Consider the following 24,859-nt stretch of genomic DNA (forward strand, 5'->3'; position numbering starts at 1 on the left):
GAAGCCCAGACGATAGTGTCCAGCTGCTACCAGGGCAAAGAAGAATTCCCTGACCGGGAATCGAACCCGGGCCGCGGCGGTGAGAGCGCCGAATCCTAGCCACTAGACCACCAGGGAGAGGTGTGCCCCGTTCTTCCCAGGCTAGCGAGACGAAGTCAATGGCAAATACCCAAGATGGCGTTGATGCACTTTGGAGTGGGCAAATACGGCTTTCTTCCGTCAGAACCAAGGTCTCCAAAATGGGGTGAAGGAGGCACTTCTAGCTACAGCTGGTTAGCAGTGGGTTATCCTAGTCTCTTAACAGCTGGCCGAGTTGGCCATGTGGGCCTAAAAGCGCGAAAAGCTTGACAAGGCTCAGCGCAACTGAGAAAACCAGGCCGATGGATGGCGGAGCATTTTTTGGCCCTTAACGAAGCAGAAGCCCAGACGATAGTGTCCAGCTGCTACCAGGGCAAAGAAGAATTCCCTGACCGGGAATCGAACCCGGGCCGCGGCGGTGAGAGCGCCGAATCCTAGCCACTAGACCACCAGGGAGAGGTGTGCCCTGTTCTTCCCAGGCTAGCAAGACGAAGTCAATGGCAAATACCCAAGATGGCGTTGATGCACTTTGGAGTGGGCAAATACGGCTTTCTTCCGTCAGAACCAAGGTCTCCAAAATGGGGTGAAGGAGGCACTTCTAGCTACAGCTGGTTAGCAGTGGGTTATCCTAGTCTCTTAACAGCTGGCCGAGTTGACCATGTGGGCCTAAAAGCGCGAAAAGCTTGACAAGGCTCAGCGCAACTGAGAAAACCAGGCCGATGGATGGCGGAGCATTTTTTGGCCCTTAACGAAGCAGAAGCCCAGACGATAGTGTCCAGCTGCTACCAGGGCAAAGAAGAATTCCCTGACCGGGAATCGAACCCGGGCCGCGGCGGTGAGAGCGCCGAATCCTAGCCACTAGACCACCAGGGAGAGGTGTGCCCTGTCCTTCCCAGGCTAGCAAGACGAAGTCAATGGCAAATACCCAAGATGGCGTTGATGCACTTTGGAGTGGGCAAATACGGCTTTCTTCCGTCAGAACCAAGGTCTCCAAAATGGGGTGAAGGAGGCACTTCTAGCTACAGCTGGTTAGCAGTGGGTTATCCTAGTCTCTTAACAGCTGGCCGAGTTGGCCATGTGGGTGTAAAAGCGCGAAAAGCTTGACAAGGCTCAGCGGAACTGAGAAAACCAGGCCGATGGATGGCGGAGCATTTTTTGGCCCTTAACGAAGCAGAAGCCCAGACGATAGTGTCCAGCTGCTACCAGGGCAAAGAAGAATTCCCTGACCGGGAATCGAACCCGGGACGCGGCGGTGAGAGCGCCGAATCCTAGCCACTAGACCACCAGGGAGAGGTGTGCCCCGTTCTTCCCAGGCTAGCGAGACGAAGTCAATGGCAAATACCCAAGATGGCGTTGATGCACTTTGGAGTGGGCAAATACGGCTTTCTTCCGTCAGAACCAAGGTCTCCAAAATGGGGTGAAGGAGGCACTTCTAGCTACAGCTGGTTAGCAGTGGGTTATCCTAGTCTCTTAACAGCTGGCCGAGTTGACCATGTGGGCCTAAAAGCGCGAAAAGCTTGACAAGGCTCAGCGCAACTGAGAAAACCAGGCCGATGGATGGCGGAGCATTTTTTGGCCCTTAACGAAGCAGAAGCCCAGACGATAGTGTCCAGCTGCTACCAGGGCAAAGAAGAATTCCCTGACCGGGAATCGAACCCGGGCCGCGGCGGTGAGAGCGCCGAATCCTAGCCACTAGACCACCAGGGAGAGGTGTGCCCCGTTCTTCCCAGGCTAGCGAGACGAAGTCAATGGCAAATACCCAAGATGGCGTTGATGCACTTTGGAGTGGGCAAATACGGCTTTCTTCCGTCAGAACCAAGGTCTCCAAAATGGGGTGAAGGAGGCACTTCTAGCTACAGCTGGTTAGCAGTGGGTTATCCTAGTCTCTTAACAGCTGGCCGAGTTGGCCATGTGGGCCTAAAAGCGCGAAAAGCTTGACAAGGCTCAGCGGAACTGAGAAAACCAGGCCGATGGATGGCGGAGCATTTTTTGGCCCTTAACGAAGCAGAAGCCCAGACGATAGTGTCCAGCTGCTACCAGGGCAAAGAAGAATTCCCTGACCGGGAATCGAACCCGGGCCGCGGCGGTGAGAGCGCCGAATCCTAGCCACTAGACCACCAGGGAGAGGTGTGCCCTGTTCTTCCCAGGCTAGCAAGACGAAGTCAATGGCAAATACCCAAGATGGCGTTGATGCACTTTGGAGTGGGCAAATACGGCTTTCTTCCGTCAGAACCAAGGTCTCCAAAATGGGGTGAAGGAGGCACTTCTAGCTACAGCTGGTTAGCAGTGGGTTATCCTAGTCTCTTAACAGCTGGCCGAGTTGGCCATGTGGGTGTAAAAGCGCGAAAAGCTTGACAAGGCTCAGCGGAACTGAGAAAACCAGGCCGATGGATGGCGGAGCATTTTTTGGCCCTTAACGAAGCAGAAGCCCAGACGATAGTGTCCAGCTGCTACCAGGGCAAAGAAGAATTCCCTGACCGGGAATCGAACCCGGGCCGCGGCGGTGAGAGCGCCGAATCCTAGCCACTAGACCACCAGGGAGAGGTGTGCCCTGTTCTTCCCAGGCTAGCGAGACGAAGTCAATGGCAAATACCCAAGATGGCGTTGATGCACTTTGGAGTGGGCAAATACGGCTTTCTTCCGTCAGAACCAAGGTCTCCAAAATGGGGTGAAGGAGGCACTTCTAGCTACAGCTGGTTAGCAGTGGGTTATCCTAGTCTCTTAACAGCTGGCCGAGTTGACCATGTGGGCCTAAAAGCGCGAAAAGCTTGACAAGGCTCAGCGAAACTGAGAAAACCAGGCCGATGGATGGCGGAGCATTTTTTGGCCCTTAACGAAGCAGAAGCCCAGACGATAGTGTCCAGCTGCTACCAGGGCAAAGAAGAATTCCCTGACCGGGAATCGAACCCGGGCCGCGGCGGTGAGAGCGCCGAATCCTAGCCACTAGACCACCAGGGAGAGGTGTGCCCCGTTCTTCCCAGGCTAGCGAGACGAAGTCAATGGCAAATACCCAAGATGGCGTTGATGCACTTTGGAGTGGGCAAATACGGCTTTCTTCCGTCAGAACCAAGGTCTCCAAAATGGGGTGAAGGAGGCACTTCTAGCTACAGCTGGTTAGCAGTGGGTTATCCTAGTCTCTTAACAGCTGGCCGAGTTGGCCATGTGGGCCTAAAAGCGCGAAAAGCTTGACAAGGCTCAGCGGAACTGAGAAAACCAGGCCGATGGATGGCGGAGCATTTTTTGGCCCTTAACGAAGCAGAAGCCCAGACGATAGTGTCCAGCTGCTACCAGGGCAAAGAAGAATTCCCTGACCGGGAATCGAACCCGGGCCGCGGCGGTGAGAGCGCCGAATCCTAGCCACTAGACCACCAGGGAGAGGTGTGCCCCGTTCTTCCCAGGCTAGCGAGACGAAGTCAATGGCAAATACCCAAGATGGCGTTGATGCACTTTGGAGTGGGCAAATACGGCTTTCTTCCGTCAGAACCAAGGTCTCCAAAATGGGGTGAAGGAGGCACTTCTAGCTACAGCTGGTTAGCAGTGGGTTATCCTAGTCTCTTAACAGCTGGCCGAGTTGGCCATGTGGGCCTAAAAGCGCGAAAAGCTTGACAAGGCTCAGCGGAACTGAGAAAACCAGGCCGATGGATGGCGGAGCATTTTTTGGCCCTTAACGAAGCAGAAGCCCAGACGATAGTGTCCAGCTGCTACCAGGGCAAAGAAGAATTCCCTGACCGGGAATCGAACCCGGGCCGCGGCGGTGAGAGCGCCGAATCCTAGCCACTAGACCACCAGGGAGAGGTGTGCCCTGTTCTTCCCAGGCTAGCGAGACGAAGTCAATGGCAAATACCCAAGATGGCGTTGATGCACTTTGGAGTGGGCAAATACGGCTTTCTTCCGTCAGAACCAAGGTCTCCAAAATGGGGTGAAGGAGGCACTTCTAGCTACAGCTGGTTAGCAGTGGGTTATCCTAGTCTCTTAACAGCTGGCCGAGTTGACCATGTGGGCCTAAAAGCGCGAAAAGCTTGACAAGGCTCAGCGCAACTGAGAAAACCAGGCCGATGGATGGCGGAGCATTTTTTGGCCCTTAACGAAGCAGAAGCCCAGACGATAGTGTCCAGCTGCTACCAGGGCAAAGAAGAATTCCCTGACCGGGAATCGAACCCGGGCCGCGGCGGTGAGAGCGCCGAAACCTAGCCACTAGACCACCAGGGAGAGGTGTGCCCCGTTCTTCCCAGGCTAGCGAGACGAAGTCAATGGCAAATACCCAAGATGGCGTTGATGCACTTTGGAGTGGGCAAATACGGCTTTCTTCCGTCAGAACCAAGGTCTCCAAAATGGGGTGAAGGAGGCACTTCTAGCTACAGCTGGTTAGCAGTGGGTTATCCTAGTCTCTTAACAGCTGGCCGAGTTGGCCATGTGGGCCTAAAAGCGCGAAAAGCTTGACAAGGCTCAGCGCAACTGAGAAAACCAGGCCGATGGATGGCGGAGCATTTTTTGGCCCTTAACGAAGCAGAAGCCCAGACGATAGTGTCCAGCTGCTACCAGGGCAAAGAAGAATTCCCTGACCGGGAATCGAACCCGGGCCGCGGCGGTGAGAGCGCCGAATCCTAGCCACTAGACCACCAGGGAGAGGTGTGCCCTGTTCTTCCCAGGCTAGCAAGACGAAGTCAATGGCAAATACCCAAGATGGCGTTGATGCACTTTGGAGTGGGCAAATACGGCTTTCTTCCGTCAGAACCAAGGTCTCCAAAATGGGGTGAAGGAGGCACTTCTAGCTACAGCTGGTTAGCAGTGGGTTATCCTAGTCTCTTAACAGCTGGCCGAGTTGACCATGTGGGCCTAAAAGCGCGAAAAGCTTGACAAGGCTCAGCGCAACTGAGAAAACCAGGCCGATGGATGGCGGAGCATTTTTTGGCCCTTAACGAAGCAGAAGCCCAGACGATAGTGTCCAGCTGCTACCAGGGCAAAGAAGAATTCCCTGACCGGGAATCGAACCCGGGCCGCGGCGGTGAGAGCGCCGAATCCTAGCCACTAGACCACCAGGGAGAGGTGTGCCCTGTCCTTCCCAGGCTAGCAAGACGAAGTCAATGGCAAATACCCAAGATGGCGTTGATGCACTTTGGAGTGGGCAAATACGGCTTTCTTCCGTCAGAACCAAGGTCTCCAAAATGGGGTGAAGGAGGCACTTCTAGCTACAGCTGGTTAGCAGTGGGTTATCCTAGTCTCTTAACAGCTGGCCGAGTTGGCCATGTGGGTGTAAAAGCGCGAAAAGCTTGACAAGGCTCAGCGGAACTGAGAAAACCAGGCCGATGGATGGCGGAGCATTTTTTGGCCCTTAACGAAGCAGAAGCCCAGACGATAGTGTCCAGCTGCTACCAGGGCAAAGAAGAATTCCCTGACCGGGAATCGAACCCGGGACGCGGCGGTGAGAGCGCCGAATCCTAGCCACTAGACCACCAGGGAGAGGTGTGCCCCGTTCTTCCCAGGCTAGCGAGACGAAGTCAATGGCAAATACCCAAGATGGCGTTGATGCACTTTGGAGTGGGCAAATACGGCTTTCTTCCGTCAGAACCAAGGTCTCCAAAATGGGGTGAAGGAGGCACTTCTAGCTACAGCTGGTTAGCAGTGGGTTATCCTAGTCTCTTAACAGCTGGCCGAGTTGACCATGTGGGCCTAAAAGCGCGAAAAGCTTGACAAGGCTCAGCGCAACTGAGAAAACCAGGCCAATGGATGGCGGAGCATTTTTTGGCCCTTAACGAAGCAGAAGCCCAGACGATAGTGTCCAGCTGCTACCAGGGCAAAGAAGAATTCCCTGACCGGGAATCGAACCCGGGCCGCGGCGGTGAGAGCGCCGAATCCTAGCCACTAGACCACCAGGGAGAGGTGTGCCCCGTTTTTCCCAGGCTAGCGAGACGAAGTCAATGGCAAATACCCAAGATGGCGTTGATGCACTTTGGAGTGGGCAAATACGGCTTTCTTCCGTCAGAACCAAGGTCTCCAAAATGGGGTGAAGGAGGCACTTCTAGCTACAGCTGGTTAGCAGTGGGTTATCCTAGTCTCTTAACAGCTGGCCGAGTTGGCCATGTGGGCCTAAAAGCGCGAAAAGCTTGACAAGGCTCAGCGCAACTGAGAAAACCAGGCCGATGGATGGCGGAGCATTTTTTGGCCCTTAACGAAGCAGAAGCCCAGACGATAGTGTCCAGCTGCTACCAGGGCAAAGAAGAATTCCCTGACCGGGAATCGAACCCGGGCCGCGGCGGTGAGAGCGCCGAATCCTAGCCACTAGACCACCAGGGAGAGGTGTGCCCTGTTCTTCCCAGGCTAGCGAGACGAAGTCAATGGCAAATACCCAAGATGGCGTTGATGCACTTTGGAGTGGGCAAATACGGCTTTCTTCCGTCAGAACCAAGGTCTCCAAAATGGGGTGAAGGAGGCACTTCTAGCTACAGCTGGTTAGCAGTGGGTTATCCTAGTCTCTTAACAGCTGGCCGAGTTGACCATGTGGGCCTAAAAGCGCGAAAAGCTTGACAAGGCTCAGCGCAACTGAGAAAACCAGGCCGATGGATGGCGGAGCATTTTTTGGCCCTTAACGAAGCAGAAGCCCAGACGATAGTGTCCAGCTGCTACCAGGGCAAAGAAGAATTCCCTGACCGGGAATCGAACCCGGGCCGCGGCGGTGAGAGCGCCGAATCCTAGCCACTAGACCACCAGGGAGAGGTGTGCCCCGTTCTTCCCAGGCTAGCGAGACGAAGTCAATGGCAAATACCCAAGATGGCGTTGATGCACTTTGGAGTGGGCAAATACGGCTTTCTTCCGTCAGAACCAAGGTCTCCAAAATGGGGTGAAGGAGGCACTTCTAGCTACAGCTGGTTAGCAGTGGGTTATCCTAGTCTCTTAACAGCTGGCCGAGTTGACCATGTGGGCCTAAAAGCGCGAAAAGCTTGACAAGGCTCAGCGCAACTGAGAAAACCAGGCCGATGGATGGCGGAGCATTTTTTGGCCCTTAACGAAGCAGAAGCCCAGACGATAGTGTCCAGCTGCTACCAGGGCAAAGAAGAATTCCCTGACCGGGAATCGAACCCGGGCCGCGGCGGTGAGAGCGCCGAATCCTAGCCACTAGACCACCAGGGAGAGGTGTGCCCTGTTCTTCCCAGGCTAGCGAGACGAAGTCAATGGCAAATACCCAAGATGGCGTTGATGCACTTTGGAGTGGGCAAATACGGCTTTCTTCCGTCAGAACCAAGGTCTCCAAAATGGGGTGAAGGAGGCACTTCTAGCTACAGCTGGTTAGCAGTGGGTTATCCTAGTCTCTTAACAGCTGGCCGAGTTGACCATGTGGGCCTAAAAGCGCGAAAAGCTTGACAAGGCTCAGCGCAACTGAGAAAACCAGGCCGATGGATGGCGGAGCATTTTTTGGCCCTTAACGAAGCAGAAGCCCAGACGATAGTGTCCAGCTGCTACCAGGGCAAAGAAGAATTCCCTGACCGGGAATCGAACCCGGGCCGCGGCGGTGAGAGCGCCGAATCCTAGCCACTAGACCACCAGGGAGAGGTGTGCCCCGTTCTTCCCAGGCTAGCGAGACGAAGTCAATGGCAAATACCCAAGATGGCGTTGATGCACTTTGGAGTGGGCAAATACGGCTTTCTTCCGTCAGAACCAAGGTCTCCAAAATGGGGTGAAGGAGGCACTTCTAGCTACAGCTGGTTAGCAGTGGGTTATCCTAGTCTCTTAACAGCTGGCCGAGTTGACCATGTGGGCCTAAAAGCGCGAAAAGCTTGACAAGGCTCAGCGCAACTGAGAAAACCAGGCCGATGGATGGCGGAGCATTTTTTGGCCCTTAACGAAGCAGAAGCCCAGACGATAGTGTCCAGCTGCTACCAGGGCAAAGAAGAATTCCCTGACCGGGAATCGAACCCGGGCCGCGGCGGTGAGAGCGCCGAATCCTAGCCACTAGACCACCAGGGAGAGGTGTGCCCCATTCTTCCCAGGCTAGCGAGACGAAGTCAATGGCAAATACCCAAGATGGCGTTGATGCACTTTGGAGTGGGCAAATACGGCTTTCTTCCGTCAGAACCAAGGTCTCCAAAATGGGGTGAAGGAGGCACTTCTAGCTACAGCTGGTTAGCAGTGGGTTATCCTAGTCTCTTAACAGCTGGCCGAGTTGGCCATGTGGGCCTAAAAGCGCGAAAAGCTTGACAAGGCTCAGCGCAACTGAGAAAACCAGGCCGATGGATGGCGGAGCATTTTTTGGCCCTTAACGAAGCAGAAGCCCAGACGATAGTGTCCAGCTGCTACCAGGGCAAAGAAGAATTCCCTGACCGGGAATCGAACCCGGGCCGCGGCGGTGAGAGCGCCGAATCCTAGCCACTAGACCACCAGGGAGAGGTGTGCCCTGTTCTTCCCAGGCTAGCAAGACGAAGTCAATGGCAAATACCCAAGATGGCGTTGATGCACTTTGGAGTGGGCAAATACGGCTTTCTTCCGTCAGAACCAAGGTCTCCAAAATGGGGTGAAGGAGGCACTTCTAGCTACAGCTGGTTAGCAGTGGGTTATCCTAGTCTCTTAACAGCTGGCCGAGTTGGCCATGTGGGTGTAAAAGCGCGAAAAGCTTGACAAGGCTCAGCGGAACTGAGAAAACCAGGCCGATGGATGGCGGAGCATTTTTTGGCCCTTAACGAAGCAGAAGCCCAGACGATAGTGTCCAGCTGCTACCAGGGCAAAGAAGAATTCCCTGACCGGGAATCGAACCCGGGCCGCGGCGGTGAGAGCGCCGAATCCTAGCCACTAGACCACCAGGGAGAGGTGTGCCCCGTTCTTCCCAGGCTAGCGAGACGAAGTCAATGGCAAATACCCAAGATGGCGTTGATGCACTTTGGAGTGGGCAAATACGGCTTTCTTCCGTCAGAACCAAGGTCTCCAAAATGGGGTGAAGGAGGCACTTCTAGCTACAGCTGGTTAGCAGTGGGTTATCCTAGTCTCTTAACAGCTGGCCGAGTTGACCATGTGGGCCTAAAAGCGCGAAAAGCTTGACAAGGCTCAGCGCAACTGAGAAAACCAGGCCGATGGATGGCGGAGCATTTTTTGGCCCTTAACGAAGCAGAAGCCCAGACGATAGTGTCCAGCTGCTACCAGGGCAAAGAAGAATTCCCTGACCGGGAATCGAACCCGGGCCGCGGCGGTGAGAGTGCCGAATCCTAGCCACTAGACCACCAGGGAGAGGTGTGCCCCGTTTTTCCCAGGCTAGCGAGACGAAGTCAATGGCAAATACCCAAGATGGCGTTGATGCACTTTGGAGTGGGCAAATACGGCTTTCTTCCGTCAGAACCAAGGTCTCCAAAATGGGGTGAAGGAGGCACTTCTAGCTACAGCTGGTTAGCAGTGGGTTATCCTAGTCTCTTAACAGCTGGCCGAGTTGGCCATGTGGGCCTAAAAGCGCGAAAAGCTTGACAAGGCTCAGCGGAACTGAGAAAACCAGGCCGATGGATGGCGGAGCATTTTTTGGCCCTTAACGAAGCAGAAGCCCAGACGATAGTGTCCAGCTGCTACCAGGGCAAAGAAGAATTCCCTGACCGGGAATCGAACCCGGGCCGCGGCGGTGAGAGCGCCGAATCCTAGCCACTAGACCACCAGGGAGAGGTGTGCCCTGTTCTTCCCAGGCTAGCGAGACGAAGTCAATGGCAAATACCCAAGATGGCGTTGATGCACTTTGGAGTGGGCAAATACGGCTTTCTTCCGTCAGAACCAAGGTCTCCAAAATGGGGTGAAGGAGGCACTTCTAGCTACAGCTGGTTAGCAGTGGGTTATCCTAGTCTCTTAACAGCTGGCCGAGTTGACCATGTGGGCCTAAAAGCGCGAAAAGCTTGACAAGGCTCAGCGCAACTGAGAAAACCAGGCCGATGGATGGCGGAGCATTTTTTGGCCCTTAACGAAGCAGAAGCCCAGACGATAGTGTCCAGCTGCTACCAGGGCAAAGAAGAATTCCCTGACCGGGAATCGAACCCGGGCCGCGGCGGTGAGAGCGCCGAATCCTAGCCACTAGACCACCAGGGAGAGGTGTGCCCCGTTCTTCCCAGGCTAGCGAGACGAAGTCAATGGCAAATACCCAAGATGGCGTTGATGCACTTTGGAGTGGGCAAATACGGCTTTCTTCCGTCAGAACCAAGGTCTCCAAAATGGGGTGAAGGAGGCACTTCTAGCTACAGCTGGTTAGCAGTGGGTTATCCTAGTCTCTTAACAGCTGGCCGAGTTGACCATGTGGGCCTAAAAGCGCGAAAAGCTTGACAAGGCTCAGCGCAACTGAGAAAACCAGGCCGATGGATGGTGGAGCATTTTTTGGCCCTTAACGAAGCAGAAGCCCAGACGATAGTGTCCAGCTGCTACCAGGGCAAAGAAGAATTCCCTGACCGGGAATCGAACCCGGGCCGCGGCGGTGAGAGCGCCGAATCCTAGCCACTAGACCACCAGGGAGAGGTGTGCCCCGTTCTTCCCAGGCTAGCGAGACGAAGTCAATGGCAAATACCCAAGATGGCGTTGATGCACTTTGGAGTGGGCAAATACGGCTTTCTTCCGTCAGAACCAAGGTCTCCAAAATGGGGTGAAGGAGGCACTTCTAGCTACAGCTGGTTAGCAGTGGGTTATCCTAGTCTCTTAACAGCTGGCCGAGTTGGCCATGTGGGCCTAAAAGCGCGAAAAGCTTGACAAGGCTCAGCGCAACTGAGAAAACCAGGCCGATGGATGGCGGAGCATTTTTTGGCCCTTAACGAAGCAGAAGCCCAGACGATAGTGTCCAGCTGCTACCAGGGCAAAGAAGAATTCCCTGACCGGGAATCGAACCCGGGCCGCGGCGGTGAGAGCGCCGAATCCTAGCCACTAGACCACCAGGGAGAGGTGTGCCCTGTTCTTCCCAGGCTAGCAAGACGAAGTCAATGGCAAATACCCAAGATGGCGTTGATGCACTTTGGAGTGGGCAAATACGGCTTTCTTCCGTCAGAACCAAGGTCTCCAAAATGGGGTGAAGGAGGCACTTCTAGCTACAGCTGGTTAGCAGTGGGTTATCCTAGTCTCTTAACAGCTGGCCGAGTTGGCCATGTGGGTGTAAAAGCGCGAAAAGCTTGACAAGGCTCAGCGGAACTGAGAAAACCAGGCCGATGGATGGCGGAGCATTTTTTGGCCCTTAACGAAGCAGAAGCCCAGACGATAGTGTCCAGCTGCTACCAGGGCAAAGAAGAATTCCCTGACCGGGAATCGAACCCGGGCCGCGGCGGTGAGAGCGCCGAATCCTAGCCACTAGACCACCAGGGAGAGGTGTGCCCCGTTCTTCCCAGGCTAGCGAGACGAAGTCAATGGCAAATACCCAAGATGGCGTTGATGCACTTTGGAGTGGGCAAATACGGCTTTCTTCCGTCAGAACCAAGGTCTCCAAAATGGGGTGAAGGAGGCACTTCTAGCTACAGCTGGTTAGCAGTGGGTTATCCTAGTCTCTTAACAGCTGGCCGAGTTGACCATGTGGGCCTAAAAGCGCGAAAAGCTTGACAAGGCTCAGCGCAACTGAGAAAACCAGGCCGATGGATGGCGGAGCATTTTTTGGCCCTTAACGAAGCAGAAGCCCAGACGATAGTGTCCAGCTGCTACCAGGGCAAAGAAGAATTCCCTGACCGGGAATCGAACCCGGGCCGCGGCGGTGAGAGCGCCGAATCCTAGCCACTAGACCACCAGGGAGAGGTGTGCCCTGTTCTTCCCAGGCTAGCAAGACGAAGTCAATGGCAAATACCCAAGATGGCGTTGATGCACTTTGGAGTGGGCAAATACGGCTTTCTTCCGTCAGAACCAAGGTCTCCAAAATGGGGTGAAGGAGGCACTTCTAGCTACAGCTGGTTAGCAGTGGGTTATCCTAGTCTCTTAACAGCTGGCCGAGTTGGCCATGTGGGTGTAAAAGCGCGAAAAGCTTGACAAGGCTCAGCGGAACTGAGAAAACCAGGCCGATGGATGGCGGAGCATTTTTTGGCCCTTAACGAAGCAGAAGCCCAGACGATAGTGTCCAGCTGCTACCAGGGCAAAGAAGAATTCCCTGACCGGGAATCGAACCCGGGCCGCGGCGGTGAGAGCGCCGAATCCTAGCCACTAGACCACCAGGGAGAGGTGTGCCCCGTTCTTCCCAGGCTAGCGAGACGAAGTCAATGGCAAATACCCAAGATGGCGTTGATGCACTTTGGAGTGGGCAAATACGGCTTTCTTCCGTCAGAACCAAGGTCTCCAAAATGGGGTGAAGGAGGCACTTCTAGCTACAGCTGGTTAGCAGTGGGTTATCCTAGTCTCTTAACAGCTGGCCGAGTTGACCATGTGGGCCTAAAAGCGCGAAAAGCTTGACAAGGCTCAGCGCAACTGAGAAAACCAGGCCGATGGATGGCGGAGCATTTTTTGGCCCTTAACGAAGCAGAAGCCCAGACGATAGTGTCCAGCTGCTACCAGGGCAAAGAAGAATTCCCTGACCGGGAATCGAACCCGGGCCGCGGCGGTGAGAGTGCCGAATCCTAGCCACTAGACCACCAGGGAGAGGTGTGCCCCGTTTTTCCCAGGCTAGCGAGACGAAGTCAATGGCAAATACCCAAGATGGCGTTGATGCACTTTGGAGTGGGCAAATACGGCTTTCTTCCGTCAGAACCAAGGTCTCCAAAATGGGGTGAAGGAGGCACTTCTAGCTACAGCTGGTTAGCAGTGGGTTATCCTAGTCTCTTAACAGCTGGCCGAGTTGGCCATGTGGGCCTAAAAGCGCGAAAAGCTTGACAAGGCTCAGCGGAACTGAGAAAACCAGGCCGATGGATGGCGGAGCATTTTTTGGCCCTTAACGAAGCAGAAGCCCAGACGATAGTGTCCAGCTGCTACCAGGGCAAAGAAGAATTCCCTGACCGGGATTCGAACCCGGGCCGCGGCGGTGAGAGCGCCGAATCCTAGCCACTAGACCACCAGGGAGAGGTGTGCCCTGTTCTTCCCAGGCTAGCGAGACGAAGTCAATGGCAAATACCCAAGATGGCGTTGATGCACTTTGGAGTGGGCAAATACGGCTTTCTTCCGTCAGAACCAAGGTCTCCAAAATGGGGTGAAGGAGGCACTTCTAGCTACAGCTGGTTAGCAGTGGGTTATCCTAGTCTCTTAACAGCTGGCCGAGTTGACCATGTGGGCCTAAAAGCGCGAAAAGCTTGACAAGGCTCAGCGCAACTGAGAAAACCAGGCCGATGGATGGCGGAGCATTTTTTGGCCCTTAACGAAGCAGAAGCCCAGACGATAGTGTCCAGCTGCTACCAGGGCAAAGAAGAATTCCCTGACCGGGAATCGAACCCGGGCCGCGGCGGTGAGAGCGCCGAATCCTAGCCACTAGACCACCAGGGAGAGGTGTGCCCCGTTCTTCCCAGGCTAGCGAGATGAAGTCAATGGCAAATACCCAAGATGGCGTTGATGCACTTTGGAGTGGGCAAATACGTCTTTCTTCCGTCAGAACCAAGGTCTCCAAAATGGGGTGAAGGAGGCACTTCTAGCTACAGCTGGTTAGCAGTGGGTTATCCTAGTCTCTTAACAGCTGGCCGAGTTGACCATGTGGGCCTAAAAGCGCGAAAAGCTTGACAAGGCTCAGCGCAACTGAGAAAACCAGGCCGATGGATGGCGGAGCATTTTTTGGCCCTTAACGAAGCAGAAGCCCAGACGATAGTGTCCAGCTGCTACCAGGGCAAAGAAGAATTCCCTGACCGGGAATCGAACCCGGGCCGCGGCGGTGAGAGCGCCGAATCCTAGCCACTAGACCACCAGGGAGAGGTGTGCCCCGTTCTTCCCAGGCTAGCGAGACGAAGTCAATGGCAAATACCCAAGATGGCGTTGATGCACTTTGGAGTGGGCAAATACGGCTTTCTTCCGTCAGAACCAAGGTCTCCAAAATGGGGTGAAGGAGGCACTTCTAGCTACAGCTGGTTAGCAGTGGGTTATCCTAGTCTCTTAACAGCTGGCCGAGTTGGCCATGTGGGCCTAAAAGCGCGAAAAGCTTGACAAGGCTCAGCGCAACTGAGAAAACCAGGCCGATGGATGGCGGAGCATTTTTTGGCCCTTAACGAAGCAGAAGCCCAGACGATAGTGTCCAGCTGCTACCAGGGCAAAGAAGAATTCCCTGACCGGGAATCGAACCCGGGCCGCGGCGGTGAGAGCGCCGAATCCTAGCCACTAGACCACCAGGGAGAGGTGTGCCCTGTTCTTCCCAGGCTAGCTAGACGAAGTCAATGGCAAATACCCAAGATGGCGTTGATGCACTTTGGAGTGGGCAAATACGGCTTTCTTCCGTCAGAACCAAGGTCTCCAAAATGGGGTGAAGGAGGCACTTCTAGCTACAGCTGGTTAGCAGTGGGTTATCCTAGTCTCTTAACAGCTGGCCGAGTTGGCCATGTGGGTGTAAAAGCGCGAAAAGCTTGACAAGGCTCAGCGGAACTGAGAAAACCAGGCCGATGGATGGCGGAGCATTTTTTGGCCCTTAACGAAGCAGAAGCCCAGACGATAGTGTCCAGCTGCTACCAGGGCAAAGAAGAATTCCCTGACCGGGAATCGAACGCGGGCCGCGGCGGTGAGAGCGCCGAATCCTAGCCACTAGACCACCAGGGAGAGGTGTGCCCCGTTCTTCCCAGGCTAGCGAGACGAAGTCAATGGCAAATACCCAAGATGGCGTTGATGCACTTTGGAGTGGGCAAATACGGCTTTCTTCCGTCAGAACCAAGGTCTCCAAAATGGGGTGAAGGAGGCACTTCTAGCTACAGCTGGTTAGCAGTGGGTTATCCTAGTCTCTTAACAGCTGGCCGAGTTGACCATGTGGGCCTAAAAGCGCGAAAAGCTTGACAAGGCTCAGCGCAACTGAGAAAACCAGGCCGATGGATGGCGGAGCATTTTTTGGCCCTTAACGAAGCAGAAGCCCAGACGATAGTGTCCAGCTGCTACCAGGGCAAAGAAGAATTCCCTGACCGGGAATCGAACCCGGGCCGCGGCGGTGAGAGCGCCGAATCCTAGCCACTAGACCACCAGGGAGAGGTGTGCCCCGTTTTTCCCAGGCTAGCGAGACGAAGTCAATGGCAAATACCCAAGATGGCGTTGATGCACTTTGGAGTGGGCAAATACGGCTTTCTTCCGTCAGAACCAAGGTCTCCAAAATGGGGTGAAGGAGGCACTTCTAGCTACAGCTGGTTAGCAGTGGGTTATCCTAGTCTCTTAACAGCTGGCCGAGTTGGCCATGTGGGCCTAAAAGCGCGAAAAGCTTGACAAGGCTCAGCGGAACTGAGAAAACCAGGCCGATGGATGGCGGAGCATTTTTTGGCCCTTAACGAAGCAGAAGCCCAGACGATAGTGTCCAGCTGCTACCAGGGCAAAGAAGAATTCCCTGACCGGGAATCGAACCCGGGCCGCGGCGGTGAGAGCGCCGAATCCTAGCCACTAGACCACCAGGGAGAGGTGTGCCCTGTTCTTCCCAGGCTAGCGAGACGAAGTCAATGGCAAATACCCAAGATGGCGTTGATGCACTTTGGAGTGGGCAAATACGGCTTTCTTCCGTCAGAACCAAGGTCTCCAAAATGGGGTGAAGGAGGCACTTCTAGCTACAGCTGGTTAGCAGTGGGTTATCCTAGTCTCTTAACAGCTGGCCGAGTTGACCATGTGGGCCTAAAAGCGCGAAAAGCTTGACAAGGCTCAGCGCAACTGAGAAAACCAGGCCGATGGATGGCGGAGCATTTTTTGGCCCTTAACGAAGCAGAAGCCCAGACGATAGTGTCCAGCTGCTACCAGGGCAAAGAAGAATTCCCTGACCGGGAATCGAACCCGGGCCGCGGCGGTGAGAGCGCCGAATCCTAGCCACTAGACCACCAGGGAGAGGTGTGCCCTGTTTTTCCCAGGCTAGCGAGACGAAGTCAATGGCAAATACCCAAGATGGCGTTGATGCACTTTGGAGTGGGCAAATACGGCTTTCTTCCGTCAGAACCAAGGTCTCCAAAATGGGGTGAAGGAGGCACTTCTAGCTACAGCTGGTTAGCAGTGGGTTATCCTAGTCTCTTAACAGCTGGCCGAGTTGGCCATGTGGGCCTAAAAGCGCGAAAAGCTTGACAAGGCTCAGCGGAACTGAGAAAACCAGGCCGATGGATGGCGGAGCATTTTTTGGCCCTTAACGAAGCAGAAGCCCAGACGATAGTGTCCAGCTGCTACCAGGGCAAAGAAGAATTCCCTGACCGGGAATCGAACCCGGGCCGCGGCAGTGAGAGCGCCGAATCCTAGCCACTAGACCACCAGGGAGAGGTGTGCCCTGTTCTTCCCAGGCTAGCGAGACGAAGTCAATGGCAAATACCCAAGATGGCGTTGATGCACTTTGGAGTGGGCAAATACGGCTTTCTTCCGTCAGAACCAAGGTCTCCAAAATGGGGTGAAGGAGGCACTTCTAGCTACAGCTGGTTAGCAGTGGGTTATCCTAGTCTCTTAACAGCTGGCCGAGTTGACCATGTGGGCCTAAAAGCGCGAAAAGCTTGACAAGGCTCAGCGCAACTGAGAAAACCAGGCCGATGGATGGCGGAGCATTTTTTGGCCCTTAACGAAGCAGAAGCCCAGACGATAGTGTCCAGCTGCTACCAGGGCAAAGAAGAATTCCCTGACCGGGAATCGAACCCGGGCCGCGGCGGTGAGAGCGCCGAATCCTAGCCACTAGACCACCAGGGAGAGGTGTGCCCCGTTCTTCCCAGGCTAGCGAGACGAAGTCAATGGCAAATACCCAAGATGGCGTTGATGCACTTTGGAGTGGGCAAATACGGCTTTCTTCCGTCAGAACCAAGGTCTCCAAAATGGGGTGAAGGAGGCACTTCTAGCTACAGCTGGTTAGCAGTGGGTTATCCTAGTCTCTTAACAGCTGGCCGAGTTGACCATGTGGGCCTAAAAGCGCGAAAAGCTTGACAAGGCTCAGCGCAACTGAGAAAACCAGGCCGATGGATGGCGGAGCATTTTTTGGCCCTTAACGAAGCAGAAGCCCAGACGATAGTGTCCAGCTGCTACCAGGGCAAAGAAGAATTCCCTGACCGGGAATCGAACCCGGGCCGCGGCGGTGAGAGCGCCGAATCCTAGCCACTAGACCACCAGGGAGAGGTGTGCCCTGTTCTTCCCAGGCTAGCGAGACGAAGTCAATGGCAAATACCCAAGATGGCGTTGATGCACTTTGGAGTGGGCAAATACGGCTTTCTTCCGTCAGAACCAAGGTCTCCAAAATGGGGTGAAGGAGGCACTTCTAGCTACAGCTGGTTAGCAGTGGGTTATCCTAGTCTCTTAACAGCTGGCCGAGTTGGCCATGTGGGCCTAAAAGCGCGAAAAGCTTGACAAGGCTCAGCGCAACTGAGAAAACCAGGCCGATGGATGGCGGAGCATTTTTTGGCCCTTAACGAAGCAGAAGCCCAGACGATAGTGTCCAGCTGCTACCAGGGCAAAGAAGAATTCCCTGACCGGGAATCGAACCCGGGCCGCGGCGGTGAGAGCGCCGAATCCTAGCCACTAGACCACCAGGGAGAGGTGTGCCCTGTTCTTCCCAGGCTAGCAAGACGAAGTCAATGGCAAATACCCAAGATGGCGTTGATGCACTTTGGAGTGGGCAAATACGGCTTTCTTCCGTCAGAACCAAGGTCTCCAAAATGGGGTGAAGGAGGCACTTCTAGCTACAGCTGGTTAGCAGTGGGTTATCCTAGTCTCTTAACAGCTGGCCGAGTTGGCCATGTGGGTGTAAAAGCGCGAAAAGCTTGACAAGGCTCAGCGGAACTGAGAAAACCAGGCCGATGGATGGCGGAGCATTTTTTGGCCCTTAACGAAGCAGAAGCCCAGACGATAGTGTCCAGCTGCTACCAGGGCAAAGAAGAATTCCCTGACCGGGAATCGAACCCGGGCCGCGGCGGTGAGAGCGCCGAATCCTAGCCACTAGACCACCAGGGAGAGGTGTGCCCCGTTCTTCCCAGGCTAGCGAGATGAAGTCAATGGCAAATACCCAAGATGGCGTTGATGCACTTTGGAGTGGGCAAATACGGCTTTCTTCCGTCAGAACCAAGGTCTCCAAAATGGGGTGAAGGAGGCACTTCTAGCTACAGCTGGTTAGCAGTGGGTTATCCTAGTCTCTTAACAGCTGGCCGAGTTGACCATGTGGGCCTAAAAGCGCGAAAAGCTTGACAAGGCTCAGCGCAACTGAGAAAACCAGGCCGATGGATGGCGGAGCATTTTTTGGCCCTTAACGAAGCAGAAGCCCAGACGATAGTGTCCAGCTGCTACCAGGGCAAAGAAGAATTCCCTGACCGGGAATCGAACCCGGGCCGCGGCGGTGAGAGCGCCGAATCCTAGCCACTAGACCACCAGGGAGAGGTGTGCCCCGTTTTTCCCAGGCTAGCGAGACGAAGTCAATGGCAAATACCCAAGATGGCGTTGATGCACTTTGGAGTGGGCAAATACGGCTTTCTTCCGTCAGAACCAAGGTCTCCAAAATGGGGTGAAGGAGGCACTTCTAGCTACAGCTGGTTAGCAGTGGGTTATCCTAGTCTCTTAACAGCTGGCCGAGTTGACCATGTGGGCCTAAAAGCGCGAAAAGCTTGACAAGGCTCAGCGCAACTGAGAAAACCAGGCCGATGGATGGCGGAGCATTTTTTGGCCCTTAACGAAGCAGAAGCCCAGACGATAGTGTCCAGCTGCTACCAGGGCAAAGAAGAATTCCCTGACCGGGAATCGAACCCGGGCCGCGGCGGTGAGAGCGCCGAATCCTAGCCACTAGACCACCAGGGAGAGGTGTGCCCTGTTCTTCCCAGGCTAGCGAGACGAAGTCAATGGCAAATACCCAAGATGGCGTTGATGCACTTTGGAGTGGGCAAATACGGCTTTCTTCCGTCAGAACCAAGGTCTCCAAAATGGGGTGAAGGAGGCACTTCTAGCTACAGCTGGTTAGCAGTGGGTTATCCTAGTCTCTTAACAGCTGGCCGAGTTGACCATGTGGGCCTAAAAGCGCGAAAAGCTTGACAAGGCTCAGCGCAACTGAGAAAACCAGGCCGATGGATGGCGGAGCATTTTTTGGCCCTTAACGAAGCAGAAGCCCAGACGATAGTGTCCAGCTGCTACCAGGGCAAAGAAGAATTCCCTGACCGGGAATCGAACCCGGGCCGCGGCGGTGAGAGCGCCGAATCCTAGCCACTAGACCACCAGGGAGAGGTGTGCCCCGTTTTTCCCAGGCTAGCGAGACGAAGTCAATGGCAAATACCCAAGATGGCGTTGATGCACTTTGGAGTGGGCAAATACGGCTTTCTTCCGTCAGAACCAAGGTCTCCAAAATGGGGTGAAGGAGGCACTTCTAGCTACAGCTGGTTAGCAGTGGGTTATCCTAGTCTCTTAACAGCTGGCCGAGTTGGCCATGTGGGCCTAAAAGCGCGAAAAGCTTGACAAGGCTCAGCGGAACTGAGAAAACCAGGCCGATGGATGGCGGAGCATTTTTTGGCCCTTAACGAAGCAGAAGCCCAGACGATAGTGTCCAGCTGCTAACAGGGCAAAGAAGAATTCCCTGACCGGGAATCGAACCCGGGCCGCGGCGGTGAGAGCGCCGAATCCTAGCCACTAGACCACCAGGGAGAGGTGTGCCCTGTTCTTCCCAGGCTAGCGAGACGAAGTCAATGGCAAATACCCAAGATGGCGTTGATGCACTTTGGAGTGGGCAAATACGGCTTTCTTCCGTCAGAACCAAGGTCTCCAAAATGGGGTGAAGGAGGCACTTCTAGCTACAGCTGGTTAGCAGTGGGTTATCCTAGTCTCTTAACAGCTGGCCGAGTTGACCATGTGGGCCTAAAAGCGCGAAAAGCTTGACAAGGCTCAGCGCAACTGAGAAAACCAGGCCGATGGATGGCGGAGCATTTTTTGGCCCTTAACGAAGCAGAAGCCCAGACGATAGTGTCCAGCTGCTACCAGGGCAAAGAAGAATTCCCTGACCGGGAATCGAACCCGGGCCGCGGCGGTGAGAGCGCCGAATCCTAGCCACTAGACCACCAGGGAGAGGTGTGCCCCGTTCTTCCCAGGCTAGCGAGACGAAGTCAATGGCAAATACCCAAGCTGGCGTTGATGCACTTTGGAGTGGGCAAATACGGCTTTCTTCCGTCAGAACCAAGGTCTCCAAAATGGGGTGAAGGAGGCACTTCTAGCTACAGCTGGTTAGCAGTGGGTTATCCTAGTCTCTTAACAGCTGGCCGAGTTGGCCATGTGGGCCTAAAAGCGCGAAAAGCTTGACAAGGCTCAGCGGAACTGAGAAAACCAGGCCGATGGATGGCGGAGCATTTTTTGGCCCTTAACGAAGCAGAAGCCCAGACGATAGTGTCCAGCTGCTACCAGGGCAAAGAAGAATTCCCTGACCGGGAATCGAACCCGGGCCGCGGCGGTGAGAGCGCCGAATCCTAGCCACTAGACCACCAGGGAGAGGTGTGCCCCGTTTTTCCCAGGCTAGCGAGACGAAGTCAATGGCAAATACCCAAGATGGCGTTGATGCACTTTGGAGTGGGCAAATACGGCTTTCTTCCGTCAGAACCAAGGTCTCCAAAATGGGGTGAAGGAGGCACTTCTAGCTACAGCTGGTTAGCAGTGGGTTATCCTAGTCTCTTAACAGCTGGCCGAGTTGGCCATGTGGGCCTAAAAGCGCGAAAAGCTTGACAAGGCTCAGCGGAACTGAGAAAACCAGGCCGATGGATGGCGGAGCATTTTTTGGCCCTTAACGAAGCAGAAGCCCAGACGATAGTGTCCAGCTGCTACCAGGGCAAAGAAGAATTCCCTGACCGGGAATCGAACCCGGGCCGCGGCGGTGAGAGCGCCGAATCCTAGCCACTAGACCACCAGGGAGAGGTGTGCCCTGTTCTTCCCAGGCTAGCGAGACGAAGTCAATGGCAAATACCCAAGATGGCGTTGATGCACTTTGGAGTGGGCAAATACGGCTTTCTTCCGTCAGAACCAAGGTCTCCAAAATGGGGTGAAGGAGGCACTTCTAGCTACAGCTGGTTAGCAGTGGGTTATCCTAGTCTCTTAACAGCTGGCCGAGTTGACCATGTGGGCCTAAAAGCGCGAAAAGCTTGACAAGGCTCAGCGCAACTGAGAAAACCAGGCCGATGGATGGCGGAGCATTTTTTGGCCCTTAACGAAGCAGAAGCCCAGACGATAGTGTCCAGCTGCTACCAGGGCAAAGAAGAATTCCCTGACCGGGAATCGAACCCGGGCCGCGGCGGTGAGAGCGCCGAATCCTAGCCACTAGACCAGCAGGGAGAGGTGTGCCCCGTTTTTCCCAGGCTAGCGAGACGAAGTCAATGGCAAATACCCAAGATGGCGTTGATGCACTTTGGAGTGGGCAAATACGGCTTTCTTCCGTCAGAACCAAGGTCTCCAAAATGGGGTGAAGGAGGCACTTCTAGCTACAGCTGGTTAGCAGTGGGTTATCCTAGTCTCTTAACAGCTGGCCGAGTTGACCATGTGGGCCTAAAAGCGCGAAAAGCTTGACAAGGCTCAGCGCAACTGAGAAAACCAGGCCGATGGATGGCGGAGCATTTTTTGGCCCTTAACGAAGCAGAAGCCCAGACGATAGTGTCCAGCTGCTACCAGGGCAAAGAAGAATTCCCTGACCGGGAATCGAACCCGGGCCGCGGCGGTGAGAGCGCCGAATCCTAGCCACTAGACCACCAGGGAGAGGTGTGCCCCGTTCTTCCCAGGCTAGCGAGACGAAGTCAATGGCAAATACCCAAGATGGCGTTGATGCACTTTGGAGTGGGCAAATACGGCTTTCTTCCGTCAGAACCAAGGTCTCCAAAATGGGGTGAAGGAGGCACTTCTAGCTACAGCTGGTTAGCAGTGGGTTATCCTAGTCTCTTAACAGCTGGCCGAGTTGACCATGTGGGCCTAAAAGCGCGAAAAGCTTGACAAGGCTCAGCGCAACTGAGAAAACCAGGCCGATGGATGGCGGAGCATTTTTTGGCCCTTAACGAAGCAGAAGCCCAGACGATAGTGTCCAGCTGCTACCAGGGCAAAGAAGAATTCCCTGACCGGGAATCGAACCCGGGCCGCGGCGGTGAGAGCGCCGAATCCTAGCCACTAGACCACCAGGGAGAGGTGTGCCCCGTTTTTCCCAGGCTAGCGAGACGAAGTCAATGGCAAATACCCAAGATGGCGTTGATGCACTTTGGAGTGGGCAAATACGGCTTTCTTCCGTCAGAACCAAGGTCTCCAAAATGGGGTGAAGGAGGCACTTCTAGCTACAGCTGGTTAGCAGTGGGTTATCCTAGTCTCTTAACAGCTGGCCGAGTTGGCCATGTGGGCCTAAAAGCGCGAAAAGCTTGACAAGGCTCAGCGGAACTGAGAAAACCAGGCCGATGGATGGCGGAGCATTTTTTGGCCCTTAACGAAGCAGAAGCCCAGACGATAGTGTCCAGCTGCTAACAGGGCAAAGAAGAATTCCCTGACCGGGAATCGAACCCGGGCCGCGGCGGTGAGAGCGCCGAATCCTAGCCACTAGACCACCAGGGAGAGGTGTGCCCTGTTCTTCCCAGGCTAGCGAGACGAAGTCAATGGCAAATACCCAAGATGGCGTTGATGCACTTTGGAGTGGGCAAATACGGCTTTCTTCCGTCAGAACCAAGGTCTCCAAAATGGGGTGAAGGAGGCACTTCTAGCTACAGCTGGTTAGCAGTGGGTTATCCTAGTCTCTTAACAGCTGGCCGAGTTGACCATGTGGGCCTAAAAGCGCGAAAAGCTTGACAAGGCTCAGCGCAACTGAGAAAACCAGGCCGATGGATGGCGGAGCATTTTTTGGCCCTTAACGAAGCAGAAGCCCAGACGATAGTGTCCAGCTGCTACCAGGGCAAAGAAGAATTCCCTGACCGGGAATCGAACCCGGGCCGCGGCGGTGAGAGCGCCGAATCCTAGCCACTAGACCACCAGGGAGAGGTGTGCCCCGTTCTTCCCAGGCTAGCGAGACGAAGTCAATGGCAAATACCCAAGCTGGCGTTGATGCACTTTGGAGTGGGCAAATACGGCTTTCTTCCGTCAGAACCAAGGTCTCCAAAATGGGGTGAAGGAGGCACTTCTAGCTACAGCTGGTTAGCAGTGGGTTATCCTAGTCTCTTAACAGCTGGCCGAGTTGGCCATGTGGGCCTAAAAGCGCGAAAAGCTTGACAAGGCTCAGCGGAACTGAGAAAACCAGGCCGATGGATGGCGGAGCATTTTTTGGCCCTTAACGAAGCAGAAGCCCAGACGATAGTGTCCAGCTGCTACCAGGGCAAAGAAGAATTCCCTGACCGGGAATCGAACCCGGGCCGCGGCGGTGAGAGCGCCGAATCCTAGCCACTAGACCACCAGGGAGAGGTGTGCCCCGTTTTTCCCAGGCTAGCGAGACGAAGTCAATGGCAAATACCCAAGATGGCGTTGATGCACTTTGGAGTGGGCAAATACGGCTTTCTTCCGTCAGAACCAAGGTCTCCAAAATGGGGTGAAGGAGGCACTTCTAGCTACAGCTGGTTAGCAGTGGGTTATCCTAGTCTCTTAACAGCTGGCCGAGTTGGCCATGTGGGCCTAAAAGCGCGAAAAGCTTGACAAGGCTCAGCGGAACTGAGAAAACCAGGCCGATGGATGGCGGAGCATTTTTTGGCCCTTAACGAAGCAGAAGCCCAGACGATAGTGTCCAGCTGCTACCAGGGCAAAGAAGAATTCCCTGACCGGGAATCGAACCCGGGCCGCGGCGGTGAGAGCGCCGAATCCTAGCCACTAGACCACCAGGGAGAGGTGTGCCCTGTTCTTCCCAGGCTAGCGAGACGAAGTCAATGGCAAATACCCAAGATGGCGTTGATGCACTTTGGAGTGGGCAAATACGGCTTTCTTCCGTCAGAACCAAGGTCTCCAAAATGGGGTGAAGGAGGCACTTCTAGCTACAGCTGGTTAGCAGTGGGTTATCCTAGTCTCTTAACAGCTGGCCGAGTTGACCATGTGGGCCTAAAAGCGCGAAAAGCTTGACAAGGCTCAGCGCAACTGAGAAAACCAGGCCGATGGATGGCGGAGCATTTTTTGGCCCTTAACGAAGCAGAAGCCCAGACGATAGTGTCCAGCTGCTACCAGGGCAAAGAAGAATTCCCTGACCGGGAATCGAACCCGGGCCGCGGCGGTGAGAGCGCCGAATCCTAGCCACTAGACCACCAGGGAGAGGTGTGCCCTGTTTTTCCCAGGCTAGCGAGACGAAGTCAATGGCAAATACCCAAGATGGCGTTGATGCACTTTGGAGTGGGCAAATACGGCTTTCTTCCGTCAGAACCAAGGTCTCCAAAATGGGGTGAAGGAGGCACTTCTAGCTACAGCTGGTTAGCAGTGGGTTATCCTAGTCTCTTAACAGCTGGCCGAGTTGGCCATGTGGGCCTAAAAGCGCGAAAAGCTTGACAAGGCTCAGCGGAACTGAGAAAACCAGGCCGATGGATGGCGGAGCATTTTTTGGCCCTTAACGAAGCAGAAGCCCAGACGATAGTGTCCAGCTGCTACCAGGGCAAAGAAGAATTCCCTGACCGGGAATCGAACCCGGGCCGCGGCGGTGAGAGCGCCGAATCCTAGCCACTAGACCACCAGGGAGAGGTGTGCCCTGTTCTTCCCAGGCTAGCGAGACGAAGTCAATGGCAAATACCCAAGATGGCGTTGATGCACTTTGGAGTGGGCAAATACGGCTTTCTTCCGTCAGAACCAAGGTCTCCAAAATGGGGTGAAGGAGGCA

The 24,859-nt window shown here is 54.8% G+C and overlaps 51 non-coding genes across 51 annotated transcripts; all 51 read right to left on the reverse strand.

Annotated features, from left to right (window-relative positions):
- Nucleotides 1-45: 45 nt before the first annotated feature.
- On the reverse strand, nt 46-117 carry TRNAE-CUC (transfer RNA glutamic acid (anticodon CUC)). The gene has a single exon. It is a non-coding gene; the product is annotated as a tRNA-Glu (tRNA).
- A 345-nt stretch (nt 118-462) lies between these two features.
- On the reverse strand, nt 463-534 carry TRNAE-CUC (transfer RNA glutamic acid (anticodon CUC)). The gene has a single exon. It is a non-coding gene; the product is annotated as a tRNA-Glu (tRNA).
- A 345-nt stretch (nt 535-879) lies between these two features.
- Nucleotides 880-951, reverse strand: TRNAE-CUC (transfer RNA glutamic acid (anticodon CUC)). The gene has a single exon. It is a non-coding gene; the product is annotated as a tRNA-Glu (tRNA).
- Nucleotides 952-1,713: 762 nt separating this feature from the next.
- TRNAE-CUC (transfer RNA glutamic acid (anticodon CUC)) lies at nt 1,714-1,785 on the reverse strand. Its single transcript has one exon. It is a non-coding gene; the product is annotated as a tRNA-Glu (tRNA).
- A 345-nt stretch (nt 1,786-2,130) lies between these two features.
- Nucleotides 2,131-2,202, reverse strand: TRNAE-CUC (transfer RNA glutamic acid (anticodon CUC)). The gene has a single exon. It is a non-coding gene; the product is annotated as a tRNA-Glu (tRNA).
- A 345-nt stretch (nt 2,203-2,547) lies between these two features.
- Nucleotides 2,548-2,619, reverse strand: TRNAE-CUC (transfer RNA glutamic acid (anticodon CUC)). Its single transcript has one exon. It is a non-coding gene; the product is annotated as a tRNA-Glu (tRNA).
- Nucleotides 2,620-2,964: 345 nt separating this feature from the next.
- On the reverse strand, nt 2,965-3,036 carry TRNAE-CUC (transfer RNA glutamic acid (anticodon CUC)). The gene has a single exon. It is a non-coding gene; the product is annotated as a tRNA-Glu (tRNA).
- A 345-nt stretch (nt 3,037-3,381) lies between these two features.
- On the reverse strand, nt 3,382-3,453 carry TRNAE-CUC (transfer RNA glutamic acid (anticodon CUC)). The gene has a single exon. It is a non-coding gene; the product is annotated as a tRNA-Glu (tRNA).
- Nucleotides 3,454-3,798: 345 nt separating this feature from the next.
- Nucleotides 3,799-3,870, reverse strand: TRNAE-CUC (transfer RNA glutamic acid (anticodon CUC)). The gene has a single exon. It is a non-coding gene; the product is annotated as a tRNA-Glu (tRNA).
- Nucleotides 3,871-4,632: 762 nt separating this feature from the next.
- Nucleotides 4,633-4,704, reverse strand: TRNAE-CUC (transfer RNA glutamic acid (anticodon CUC)). The gene has a single exon. It is a non-coding gene; the product is annotated as a tRNA-Glu (tRNA).
- Nucleotides 4,705-5,049: 345 nt separating this feature from the next.
- On the reverse strand, nt 5,050-5,121 carry TRNAE-CUC (transfer RNA glutamic acid (anticodon CUC)). Its single transcript has one exon. It is a non-coding gene; the product is annotated as a tRNA-Glu (tRNA).
- A 762-nt stretch (nt 5,122-5,883) lies between these two features.
- TRNAE-CUC (transfer RNA glutamic acid (anticodon CUC)) lies at nt 5,884-5,955 on the reverse strand. The gene has a single exon. It is a non-coding gene; the product is annotated as a tRNA-Glu (tRNA).
- A 345-nt stretch (nt 5,956-6,300) lies between these two features.
- Nucleotides 6,301-6,372, reverse strand: TRNAE-CUC (transfer RNA glutamic acid (anticodon CUC)). Its single transcript has one exon. It is a non-coding gene; the product is annotated as a tRNA-Glu (tRNA).
- Nucleotides 6,373-6,717: 345 nt separating this feature from the next.
- Nucleotides 6,718-6,789, reverse strand: TRNAE-CUC (transfer RNA glutamic acid (anticodon CUC)). Its single transcript has one exon. It is a non-coding gene; the product is annotated as a tRNA-Glu (tRNA).
- Nucleotides 6,790-7,134: 345 nt separating this feature from the next.
- On the reverse strand, nt 7,135-7,206 carry TRNAE-CUC (transfer RNA glutamic acid (anticodon CUC)). Its single transcript has one exon. It is a non-coding gene; the product is annotated as a tRNA-Glu (tRNA).
- A 345-nt stretch (nt 7,207-7,551) lies between these two features.
- TRNAE-CUC (transfer RNA glutamic acid (anticodon CUC)) lies at nt 7,552-7,623 on the reverse strand. The gene has a single exon. It is a non-coding gene; the product is annotated as a tRNA-Glu (tRNA).
- A 345-nt stretch (nt 7,624-7,968) lies between these two features.
- On the reverse strand, nt 7,969-8,040 carry TRNAE-CUC (transfer RNA glutamic acid (anticodon CUC)). The gene has a single exon. It is a non-coding gene; the product is annotated as a tRNA-Glu (tRNA).
- Nucleotides 8,041-8,385: 345 nt separating this feature from the next.
- Nucleotides 8,386-8,457, reverse strand: TRNAE-CUC (transfer RNA glutamic acid (anticodon CUC)). The gene has a single exon. It is a non-coding gene; the product is annotated as a tRNA-Glu (tRNA).
- Nucleotides 8,458-8,802: 345 nt separating this feature from the next.
- TRNAE-CUC (transfer RNA glutamic acid (anticodon CUC)) lies at nt 8,803-8,874 on the reverse strand. Its single transcript has one exon. It is a non-coding gene; the product is annotated as a tRNA-Glu (tRNA).
- A 762-nt stretch (nt 8,875-9,636) lies between these two features.
- TRNAE-CUC (transfer RNA glutamic acid (anticodon CUC)) lies at nt 9,637-9,708 on the reverse strand. Its single transcript has one exon. It is a non-coding gene; the product is annotated as a tRNA-Glu (tRNA).
- A 345-nt stretch (nt 9,709-10,053) lies between these two features.
- Nucleotides 10,054-10,125, reverse strand: TRNAE-CUC (transfer RNA glutamic acid (anticodon CUC)). Its single transcript has one exon. It is a non-coding gene; the product is annotated as a tRNA-Glu (tRNA).
- A 345-nt stretch (nt 10,126-10,470) lies between these two features.
- TRNAE-CUC (transfer RNA glutamic acid (anticodon CUC)) lies at nt 10,471-10,542 on the reverse strand. The gene has a single exon. It is a non-coding gene; the product is annotated as a tRNA-Glu (tRNA).
- Nucleotides 10,543-10,887: 345 nt separating this feature from the next.
- TRNAE-CUC (transfer RNA glutamic acid (anticodon CUC)) lies at nt 10,888-10,959 on the reverse strand. The gene has a single exon. It is a non-coding gene; the product is annotated as a tRNA-Glu (tRNA).
- Nucleotides 10,960-11,304: 345 nt separating this feature from the next.
- TRNAE-CUC (transfer RNA glutamic acid (anticodon CUC)) lies at nt 11,305-11,376 on the reverse strand. Its single transcript has one exon. It is a non-coding gene; the product is annotated as a tRNA-Glu (tRNA).
- A 345-nt stretch (nt 11,377-11,721) lies between these two features.
- On the reverse strand, nt 11,722-11,793 carry TRNAE-CUC (transfer RNA glutamic acid (anticodon CUC)). Its single transcript has one exon. It is a non-coding gene; the product is annotated as a tRNA-Glu (tRNA).
- A 345-nt stretch (nt 11,794-12,138) lies between these two features.
- TRNAE-CUC (transfer RNA glutamic acid (anticodon CUC)) lies at nt 12,139-12,210 on the reverse strand. Its single transcript has one exon. It is a non-coding gene; the product is annotated as a tRNA-Glu (tRNA).
- A 762-nt stretch (nt 12,211-12,972) lies between these two features.
- TRNAE-CUC (transfer RNA glutamic acid (anticodon CUC)) lies at nt 12,973-13,044 on the reverse strand. Its single transcript has one exon. It is a non-coding gene; the product is annotated as a tRNA-Glu (tRNA).
- Nucleotides 13,045-13,389: 345 nt separating this feature from the next.
- On the reverse strand, nt 13,390-13,461 carry TRNAE-CUC (transfer RNA glutamic acid (anticodon CUC)). The gene has a single exon. It is a non-coding gene; the product is annotated as a tRNA-Glu (tRNA).
- Nucleotides 13,462-13,806: 345 nt separating this feature from the next.
- TRNAE-CUC (transfer RNA glutamic acid (anticodon CUC)) lies at nt 13,807-13,878 on the reverse strand. The gene has a single exon. It is a non-coding gene; the product is annotated as a tRNA-Glu (tRNA).
- A 345-nt stretch (nt 13,879-14,223) lies between these two features.
- On the reverse strand, nt 14,224-14,295 carry TRNAE-CUC (transfer RNA glutamic acid (anticodon CUC)). Its single transcript has one exon. It is a non-coding gene; the product is annotated as a tRNA-Glu (tRNA).
- A 762-nt stretch (nt 14,296-15,057) lies between these two features.
- Nucleotides 15,058-15,129, reverse strand: TRNAE-CUC (transfer RNA glutamic acid (anticodon CUC)). The gene has a single exon. It is a non-coding gene; the product is annotated as a tRNA-Glu (tRNA).
- A 345-nt stretch (nt 15,130-15,474) lies between these two features.
- On the reverse strand, nt 15,475-15,546 carry TRNAE-CUC (transfer RNA glutamic acid (anticodon CUC)). Its single transcript has one exon. It is a non-coding gene; the product is annotated as a tRNA-Glu (tRNA).
- A 345-nt stretch (nt 15,547-15,891) lies between these two features.
- Nucleotides 15,892-15,963, reverse strand: TRNAE-CUC (transfer RNA glutamic acid (anticodon CUC)). The gene has a single exon. It is a non-coding gene; the product is annotated as a tRNA-Glu (tRNA).
- Nucleotides 15,964-16,725: 762 nt separating this feature from the next.
- On the reverse strand, nt 16,726-16,797 carry TRNAE-CUC (transfer RNA glutamic acid (anticodon CUC)). Its single transcript has one exon. It is a non-coding gene; the product is annotated as a tRNA-Glu (tRNA).
- A 345-nt stretch (nt 16,798-17,142) lies between these two features.
- Nucleotides 17,143-17,214, reverse strand: TRNAE-CUC (transfer RNA glutamic acid (anticodon CUC)). Its single transcript has one exon. It is a non-coding gene; the product is annotated as a tRNA-Glu (tRNA).
- A 345-nt stretch (nt 17,215-17,559) lies between these two features.
- Nucleotides 17,560-17,631, reverse strand: TRNAE-CUC (transfer RNA glutamic acid (anticodon CUC)). Its single transcript has one exon. It is a non-coding gene; the product is annotated as a tRNA-Glu (tRNA).
- A 345-nt stretch (nt 17,632-17,976) lies between these two features.
- On the reverse strand, nt 17,977-18,048 carry TRNAE-CUC (transfer RNA glutamic acid (anticodon CUC)). The gene has a single exon. It is a non-coding gene; the product is annotated as a tRNA-Glu (tRNA).
- A 345-nt stretch (nt 18,049-18,393) lies between these two features.
- TRNAE-CUC (transfer RNA glutamic acid (anticodon CUC)) lies at nt 18,394-18,465 on the reverse strand. The gene has a single exon. It is a non-coding gene; the product is annotated as a tRNA-Glu (tRNA).
- A 345-nt stretch (nt 18,466-18,810) lies between these two features.
- On the reverse strand, nt 18,811-18,882 carry TRNAE-CUC (transfer RNA glutamic acid (anticodon CUC)). The gene has a single exon. It is a non-coding gene; the product is annotated as a tRNA-Glu (tRNA).
- A 345-nt stretch (nt 18,883-19,227) lies between these two features.
- Nucleotides 19,228-19,299, reverse strand: TRNAE-CUC (transfer RNA glutamic acid (anticodon CUC)). Its single transcript has one exon. It is a non-coding gene; the product is annotated as a tRNA-Glu (tRNA).
- A 345-nt stretch (nt 19,300-19,644) lies between these two features.
- Nucleotides 19,645-19,716, reverse strand: TRNAE-CUC (transfer RNA glutamic acid (anticodon CUC)). The gene has a single exon. It is a non-coding gene; the product is annotated as a tRNA-Glu (tRNA).
- Nucleotides 19,717-20,061: 345 nt separating this feature from the next.
- On the reverse strand, nt 20,062-20,133 carry TRNAE-CUC (transfer RNA glutamic acid (anticodon CUC)). Its single transcript has one exon. It is a non-coding gene; the product is annotated as a tRNA-Glu (tRNA).
- A 345-nt stretch (nt 20,134-20,478) lies between these two features.
- On the reverse strand, nt 20,479-20,550 carry TRNAE-CUC (transfer RNA glutamic acid (anticodon CUC)). Its single transcript has one exon. It is a non-coding gene; the product is annotated as a tRNA-Glu (tRNA).
- A 345-nt stretch (nt 20,551-20,895) lies between these two features.
- TRNAE-CUC (transfer RNA glutamic acid (anticodon CUC)) lies at nt 20,896-20,967 on the reverse strand. The gene has a single exon. It is a non-coding gene; the product is annotated as a tRNA-Glu (tRNA).
- Nucleotides 20,968-21,729: 762 nt separating this feature from the next.
- Nucleotides 21,730-21,801, reverse strand: TRNAE-CUC (transfer RNA glutamic acid (anticodon CUC)). Its single transcript has one exon. It is a non-coding gene; the product is annotated as a tRNA-Glu (tRNA).
- A 345-nt stretch (nt 21,802-22,146) lies between these two features.
- TRNAE-CUC (transfer RNA glutamic acid (anticodon CUC)) lies at nt 22,147-22,218 on the reverse strand. The gene has a single exon. It is a non-coding gene; the product is annotated as a tRNA-Glu (tRNA).
- A 345-nt stretch (nt 22,219-22,563) lies between these two features.
- On the reverse strand, nt 22,564-22,635 carry TRNAE-CUC (transfer RNA glutamic acid (anticodon CUC)). The gene has a single exon. It is a non-coding gene; the product is annotated as a tRNA-Glu (tRNA).
- Nucleotides 22,636-22,980: 345 nt separating this feature from the next.
- TRNAE-CUC (transfer RNA glutamic acid (anticodon CUC)) lies at nt 22,981-23,052 on the reverse strand. The gene has a single exon. It is a non-coding gene; the product is annotated as a tRNA-Glu (tRNA).
- A 345-nt stretch (nt 23,053-23,397) lies between these two features.
- On the reverse strand, nt 23,398-23,469 carry TRNAE-CUC (transfer RNA glutamic acid (anticodon CUC)). Its single transcript has one exon. It is a non-coding gene; the product is annotated as a tRNA-Glu (tRNA).
- A 345-nt stretch (nt 23,470-23,814) lies between these two features.
- Nucleotides 23,815-23,886, reverse strand: TRNAE-CUC (transfer RNA glutamic acid (anticodon CUC)). Its single transcript has one exon. It is a non-coding gene; the product is annotated as a tRNA-Glu (tRNA).
- A 345-nt stretch (nt 23,887-24,231) lies between these two features.
- TRNAE-CUC (transfer RNA glutamic acid (anticodon CUC)) lies at nt 24,232-24,303 on the reverse strand. The gene has a single exon. It is a non-coding gene; the product is annotated as a tRNA-Glu (tRNA).
- Nucleotides 24,304-24,859: the final 556 nt, after the last annotated feature.

Source organism: Lithobates pipiens, unplaced genomic scaffold (genome assembly GCF_037356315.1).
Source record: "Lithobates pipiens isolate NorthernLeopardFrog02 unplaced genomic scaffold, aLitPip1_a1.2 Scaffold_1, whole genome shotgun sequence".
Taxonomy (NCBI): Eukaryota; Metazoa; Chordata; class Amphibia; order Anura; family Ranidae; genus Lithobates; species Lithobates pipiens.